The 8,548-nt window shown below is 38.8% G+C and overlaps 1 protein-coding gene across 1 annotated transcript in view; it reads left to right on the top strand.

The window, feature by feature from the left end:
- Positions 1–672: 672 nt before the first annotated feature.
- The window catches only part of LOC124263926 (protein FAM110B-like), an 86,483-nt gene continuing 78,607 nt past the window's right edge, over positions 673–8,548 (top strand). Inside the window, exon 1 of the mRNA XM_046698656.1 lies at positions 673–1,542. The gene's annotated coding sequence lies outside the window, so the exon portion shown is untranslated. The remainder of the gene's footprint in view (positions 1,543–8,548) is intronic.

Here is an 8,548-nt window from a genome sequence, read left to right as displayed (position 1 = left end):
TAAACACGACCAGAGATATATCTTTGGGGCATACAGTAAACACTACCAGAGATATATCTTTGGGGCATACAGTAAACACGACCAGAGATATATCTTTGGGGCATACAGTAAACACGACCACAGATATACCTTTGGGGCATACAGTAAACACTACCACAGATATACCTTTGGGGCATACAGTAAACACTACCACAGATATATCTTTGGGGCATACAGTAAACACGACCAGAGATATATCTTTGGGGCATACAGTAAACCCGACCAGAGATATATCTTTGGGGCATACAGTAAACACGACCAGAGATATATCTTTGGGGCATACAGTAAACAGCGTCAACTATAACTAGCTGGATGTATCGCTGGTTAAGGAGAGTAACACATTGCTGTTGTTCGTGCTGTGATAGATTTCACAACCAAATATTCACTTTTATTTCCGAACACGAGGAGACTTAAGACACCGGATAATTAGCAGTCTCACAGTCTCTGAACCACATTATTTTCCCATCCGCCGAGCCCTTTCTGCGATGCTAAAGCACTATATATGAAGCAAATCTATATTTCCTAAGATTCGGGTTCTGAATCACCCTTCTTCTAACTGGGGCTCCTTTTCGATTTATTTGAATTGTTTGTTTCTATCAAAATTATATATATTCAGAGACTACGCGTTCGTCTTGCTGTGGCCAAGCTTATTTTGGAAGTCAGAGTGTACTTTGTGTAAAAGCGATAAAAAATATACATATATATTTTACGTGCGCTTCATTTGCTACTTCCTTCAGTTTGTGACTCTTGGCGTAAAGGACACCAGCAGAGACGAACAGTGTCGTGGGTGTGAATGACATTTTTGATTTCGTGGCATGCTCACAATAAAGGACGGGTTTTACCGCGGTTACATCGCAATTGACCTGTTTGCACGTCGCTGATGATTTGGACAGAAATACTGTTGAATGTTCCCTTATTAACTGGCTTATAATACACACGTGACGTCCCTTCAAATACTGTTATAGACGTCTCAAACTGAAACACTGTTAACAAACACACACGAAATAATCTCTTTACTGTGCACTCTGTATGCCGAGATGTAAACTAATGTTGAAAATCACGACTTGAAGCAATTAGAGGACAAGTATGACGTAACCAGTCGCGCCAAGTCATTGCTGATACATGACGTCATTACATTAGGATTTTCGCAAACAGTGCCATATTGTACTACGTCAACAATGCAGCAGGGAGCCTGGGGTGATTGTTTGAAAACATTCAGTCATTAACACATCTCTGTATCACATGGATGCTTAAACATTTTAACCGTTTTTAACCCGGCACTTTTACCACATGGTGAAATATACATGAGACGTTATATATATTGGAGAATTGAGGTACATTTCTGTGCAGACATGGTGTTAATGGTGAGATGTTTTACCTATTCCACTGTACGTCACAAAGAATGTAAATAAAAACAAAGCGACGAGAGTTACTGTTCCTGCTTCAGGTTATTTCCGGCTACAGGTGCGCGCTGAAAAAACACATCGTCCCTGGTGTTAACAGGTGAGGAGATAGGGGGTAGCCAAAGATGCAGGTTTGATCCAAGTACCTGTATGTTTGTATCAGTGGGAAGATGAGCACTGGGTAGGAGGCAGCACTTGCCGACACTTCTCTTATCTCGTCTTGCCACCTGTTGTGTTGTGTTGTTTCGTTGCGAGTTGAGAACAAAAAACGGACGGAATTTCCTCGTCATCATCCAGTGACTATGAATCAGCGTCCAGACAGAACAGTTTTGGAACGAGTTCCTTCCGTTCCCCCAACCCTAAACCAAACTCTAAATTAACCTAACCCTAAACCTAACCCAAACGTAAATTTTGGACATTTAGTCATTTTGTGAGTTCTCTAGTAATTGTTGTGTTAAGTTTTGTTAATAAATTTTAGTATATTTATAATTCTACCATGGCTACGTGAAATGCTCGAAATTGATTGGTCAATCCATAAAATCAGACGGTATCAATTAGGATTGAAAATGCGTCTGATTTCACAGCGCTTCACTGCGCACGTATACAACACTGCCGCACTACTTCAGCTTGGCCACCAACATGACTAATATCAACACAACAGTTCGACGTGATGGAAATGCTGATGAAACATTTATTAAAACTCGAAAAATACAATTATACCATTTCTCCTCCACAATTATTAGGGAACCTCACAATTATTAAGGAACCTCACTATCATATTTATTAACTCAAACTCAATTACAATACACAGCCCCAAACATAAACAAACATTATCAAACATGTAAATCAGAAAACCTTGTAAAAATACATCGCTATCTATCCCTATTTGTGCGGCAAATTTACATTTACCTACCTGGTAAATAGTATATTTGTTTCCGTTTAGAATAGGAAATTCACAAGATAACGGTCAGGCGAAACACAAAATTTGCCACTCATACTCCATCATGTCCCGTTGCATCGTTCAAAATGTCAAAAACTGAACCATGAGAATTCCGCTCTCTGCCACCTTCCCGCAAAGCTGTCACTGCTATGTTCGTACACTTTGAAAAGCTTGGCCACAATCCAGTCCCAATGATGAGAACAATGTTCCAAGAAATCTAAAAGTTAGTCGCATGTACACAAAGCAGCACTGTCACTCTTTAGTCGCATGCCGGGTGGAGGCACGTACGTGAAATCATGATAGACACTCGCCGGTCATAAAAATCAACAGTCTTTGGTGAGTTACAGGTCATAGGTCAATCAGAAAAGGATCTATTCTTCGATTCTGCTGGGTTCAGGTTCGACAGTCAGTCAAGTATTTTCCACAGTCACTTCGAATTTCAACCTTTCGCAAAATGTAAACACTGGCTCGTCCACCATTTCAAACTGTTGTATAACTGTCTACTTCCAAGAAAATAAGTAGGTCAGACGATTCCATTATAGTGTGGCCAATGGGGTACAGTAACACGGCACACAAAACAATAGGCTGGTTTCGGTCGTGTGGAGTTATGATTATAAAAACCAAGCTCTTAGGTGTTACTTTATTGCATTGAATAAACAGTAGTTTGTTTTCTTTGGACCGAATATTTTTTATGTTGCAATGGTAAAAATTTCGAACGGAACCTACCACTCCCTTCACAGACGAGTTCAATTCGTCTCTCATCCCATGCCGGATTATGCTGTGTCTTCCGCAGGACGAGGAAGTTCGATGTTAAATCGGTTATGGTAGAATGGAGATAAACATACTGTGTTTGGAAATTAGATGAATGTTAAACCGAATTGATAGTCTCTAAATTAATCATTTGAAACCTCACACTATGCGTTCGGCTTCAAATGAAATTTAGAGACTATCAATTCGGTCTAACATTCATCTATTTTCCAAACACAGTACGTTTATCTCCTAAATATTATTTGGGATGGGGGAACAGGAGGAACTCTTACCACAGTGTTTAGTAACATTATACTGGCGATCTGATGACTTTGATGTTACCCTTTGAAAACATTGTTATCATTTTGTCATCATTTCTTTATGTGTTTACATCAAGTCGTCACATATACAGTATAATACTGAGAACGTAGACAACTTTTCATCCAGTCATGGTGACAGGCTCACCTATTTTCAAAACAATGCATTCTTCAAATCAATACTTGTTGATAATTAGTTGGTTGCCTACTGGTTTGTTTTGATACAAATATCACCAAGCATAGGCGGACACATTCCTGTCACAAGTATCTAATCACCTGGGTTTTGGAAAATGAAAAATACTTTTTGAATATACAATGCCATTTAGAAAGTGGTCAAATGTAACACATGTTATATTTGGGATTGCACTTTCCCAGTAAAGTACAGATTCTTAGCTGGGATACTAAATATAGGACTATAGTACTGTTGGAAATAGAAAAAATTGTTTTTAGACTGTTACTCTGTATCCCTTAAATTTACGCAATTGCAAATAGCATATGCCGAAATAGCCCACTTCGGCCTAACTTGGCGTTCAGTGGGATGCGTAATACGATATCAAGAAAAGCATGCTTACTCGTAAAATCGGGCAAAACTTAGAAAAAATACGAATAGCCGCTGAAAACAATAGATCAGACTATAGATGGCAATTAGGTCAACAGCCAGGTATGACAACGGACCGTCGACTCACCTGGCATGAAATGCACGTGCTGCCTACAGGTACAACGGATCATCTCAAAGATATTTTGAGCTTTTTCATGTGTGTTGACTATGCCTCATCTATTGATTAAGATCTTACGTGTCTTTCTTTCATAACGTTTATGTTGAGATATGTAAAAGAGTATGATACCCGAAAACCATAGAAACGCATTGTAGTATATAGGTGGCATGACCACCCGCATTGTCACCCGAAGATTGATAGGACTGGATATTATTTGTAAATTGTTATGACGTGCCGTGTACCTCCCCAGTATAATTGCCCTAAAGGATTATCTTATCTTAGCTGATATCTCTATCCCCCAGCCCGACCCCAGGTTTTGATTTTGAGATGACCCCCTCCTATCTGTTTCTTTTTATAGTGACAGTGAGACTGCATGGTAGCTACATCCTTAATAGTTTCAGCATAAAAGTTATTATTTTCTACGTCAGCTTTCGTTTATAATGAATCTACGTCTAATTTCAAATTGGGCATTTAAAAAGTGTCCTTTGTAATACAATATCGTCGCACACTAATTTGCATAAAGCCATTGTCTGTTCCAAATAAGTCTTTTTGGACTTAAAAAAACCTGCATTGCTCATTTCTGCACTAATTTACCTTCAGTAAAGTCCATTTTCTCCATTTCCTTTCTCTCTACCACTGAGACTGTAGTAATGCCGAACTTAGTTTAACAGATATTTCATATTTTCACATATCAACTACATAAATTGTAGAGATAAATGAGAAAATAGTTTTTTTCTATTTCCGACAGTACTTTAGTACCTTAGGTGGGATACTAAATATAGGACTAGCGTCTTGGCGAGGATACTAAAGTAAGGCCAGAAATGCTTGGAAAATGCTTTTTGGCAATTATTTGATAATGGTTGATATTTCAGATTCAAAACTCATATATAATCATTCATACCACCTCGACCTAATATGGCATATGAGTAATCATGATGTACCATTCCCTAATGATAATGATTACTCGTAAAATATCGAAAAACTTAGAAAATCTTCAATGGTAGAAACACTTCTAAGAAACAAATGATACTGTGACCCACCTGGCAGGCAGACAGGGTGACAGCATTATGTAACGCACAGGCAGTGCATGTCAGGGACCGTCTCAAAATATCAAGTGCCAGTATCACTGCAGGTGGAGGACTCTAGCTGAAATATACAACAGGACGTTCATTGTATTTTTGTTCTCATCTTGTATTTTAGCACACATCGGTGGGATTTTGCCTTCATACAGTTATAAACTGCATTGCGTATGACACCCTTATCAAAGCTATCCAGTTTGTGTTTCCTACCTGGTTTTGATTTTGACACGACCCCTGAGGTAACTGATTTGTTTACAACTTTGTAAACCTGACTATATGTCAAATTAAGGGCTTTACACATTCTATAGTAAACCCTGTCATAGCTGACGAGAGCTTTCCCCCTTTGTTTCTCCAGTATGAAATACTGATATAATTTTGAAATTAATTGTTCTGCAGAGATATCAAGTCGCATGTTGCCAGTTCAATGCTCATACACGAAGTGAAACTTCTATAGGTGAACAAGATTATCTATGCGATTTGAATTAAGATTTTTTAAAGTAATTATTTTAAACATAACTACTACTATAGTTCCATCTTTTTCATGTATAGATGTTAATAAACCAAAACTTTTTACAATCATTTATGTAATTTAATTAGTTGAGGCTATATGAATAATTATAGTCTGTATTTCAAAACTACAGTTTGTACTTAGAATATTTACGAATGTTGTTAAAACGTCAAAATTTCCTCCTGTGAAGTCACCCCTCAAGTGCATTTTTTCATCTGAGCTTTAATATCCAACTAGGTAAAGTCGTACGTGTATCATATATGTGCTTTTATCATCCTATTGATATTGAAGCCGAAAAGCATTTTCCAAACATTTCTCGTCTTACTTTAAACATAGGACTTAGTGTCTTAGCACAGATACTAAGATAAGAGAGATAAGATAATACTTTATTATCCCTAAGGAAATTTTGGTTACAACGTGAAACACATAAGACAGAACAAAACAAGGAATTGCAACATATCACATTTCAGTAAGCACTGAGATAGTAAACAAATAAATAGATGAGAGCACTAAAACCGGTGAGGAGTAGGATATGATGAACTGAAATGTTGAGGTAAAAAACGTAGCGGTGTGAAATGGTATACATGATGGTAAGATGTTTTGGTGAATATAAATATTTAAGATTAACTGTTGTTAAAATAATGAGTACTGGCTGGTACAAAAGAATGACAGAACCTGTTTGTTCTAGCTATTGGCATGCGCAGACGACGACCTAATGGAAGGAATTCAAAATTGTAAAAAAGAATGCGAGAGCTGTGTTTTACAATTTTCCCCACAATTTTCCGCACTAAATATAGGACTAGTGTCTTAGCTGGAATACTGAAGATAGGACTAGTGTCTAAGATGGGATCCTAAACATGGGACTAGTACCTTAGCGAGGATACTAATTGTAGGACCATCCAGTAGCATGGATACTAATATAGAACTCGTTTCTTAGAGTGGATAGAACTAGTGTCTTAGCTGGGATACTAAATATAGGACTAGTGTCTTAGCTGGGATACTAAATATAGGACTTGTGTTTTTGCTGGGATACTAAATATAGGACTAGTGTCTTAGCTGAAGGTACATAAAACATCGGTCTATGTAACAAACAAAAAGCTGTCACGTTTAAAGTGGTATGTTCACCAATGACACTACAGTTTCTATGCTGCCAGGTTTATTGTATTAACTATACTGAACCACAAAAGAAATGTCGCACTGATACTGGTTTCTTAAAGCACACACTTTAATTCACTCTAATCAGCAATAAAAAAACGAAGGGCTATGTTCAAACTTGACAATTATGGTTAGCACATTTTCGGGGATCTCATTTAGAGTTCACACAAACAAAATCACCCAAAATGGCACCATTAAGGTACCCCAAAGTCAGTTTCGTGTGTGGCCTCCATGGGCATCGATGAAAGCATTGCATCGTCTGTACATGGAATGAATAAGCCAGTTGATGAGGCATTTGAGTCCATTCTCTGAGAAATGCCTGATCGAGTCCAGTCGCAGTTCAGTCTTTCTTTGAGTCTCGTCCCAAAGGTGTTCTATTGGACTTCAATCTGGACTGAGTGCAGGCTATTGTAGGGTTTGGATGCCACGTTGTCTTAGGAAGTACATTGTTGCTCTAGCAATGTGGGCACGACCGTTGTCTTGCTGGAAGATGTGGTTTCTGTAACGTCCAAAATGTGGTACAACGTGTGGTCTTATGACTTAGTCAATATAGCGAGCAGCTGTCATGTCAATTACTCATCCTGGACCAAGATTCTGGAACACCTCAGAGTCAACTAACTGCTTCAGACCGATTGCACCCCACACTATGATGCTTGGACCACCCCACGAGTCTCTTTCAACAATACACTCATTGGAAAACAGTTCCCCACACCTTCACCATACTCTCACTCTGCCATCGACTGTCGAAACACAATATTGTCTTTCATGAGATAAAAGCACAGTTCTCCACTGTCGATAACGCCAAATTTGATGCTGAGTTGCCCATTGAGTGTGTTTCAGCAGTGATGAGCGGTGAGGACAGGACTACGATAGGATCTGTGACAGCAGTGGTTTCTTCCGTGCAAACGTCGACGCACTGAATCGGCACTGATGGGTCTTTTGTGAGTCCAAATAGTATGGCGTGCGGTTTCCGTCGTTCTGGGGAAGTGATCATGAAGATGGTGGCACCCAATCTGTCGGTGTCGGTGTTTACGTTGCGATGTTACTGAATGTCACCCGCTACATGGATGGTCTTGGCTGCTGTTAGTGACCTGATACCGCTCCTGCAGTCGGTAGATTGTCCTAACATGAACATTAAAATGATTGGCTACCCTCCGTGCTTGCAATCGTCCCAAGACGTGGTTCCTCTGATCTCTCGTAAGTCGTGGCATGGTGGTTGTGTCAAAACAAATATGATTTCAGGTGAGATTGGGACTCGCTTTCATTGGTAGGGTTGCCACAGTATGCACATGCATTTTCATTTCTACGAATGTCATACGGAACCTTTTACCATGTCTGCCTTTTCCGGTGTGTTTGGTCGTTTTTCATCAGAAAACATACTGATGTTAGTAATGACTGTCAATTTGGATTGCAAAACATGTAAACAAAAACGGTACAATCATAATAAAAACACCACCTTGCAAGAACAAAATTTTGCATTTGGTTTTGAAAAACGACATTTCTTTTGTGGTTCAGTATACGTTGCAGTAGAAGCTCGTACACTCGTTCTGTATCAATATTTCCTTCTTTGAGTGGCATTTTAGAAGTTGGGAAGTACAATATAGAACAAACTTTATGGATAACAACTTCTTTTTATTCGTGAGT

The sequence above is a fragment of the Haliotis rubra genome, unplaced genomic scaffold, assembly GCF_003918875.1.
Source record: "Haliotis rubra isolate DU_JTF1 unplaced genomic scaffold, ASM391887v1 Scf90, whole genome shotgun sequence".
NCBI lineage: Eukaryota > Metazoa > Mollusca > Gastropoda > Lepetellida > Haliotidae > Haliotis > Haliotis rubra.
The sequence above is the reverse complement of the archived record's forward strand: the minus strand, read 5'-3'. Positions and strand labels throughout refer to the sequence as shown.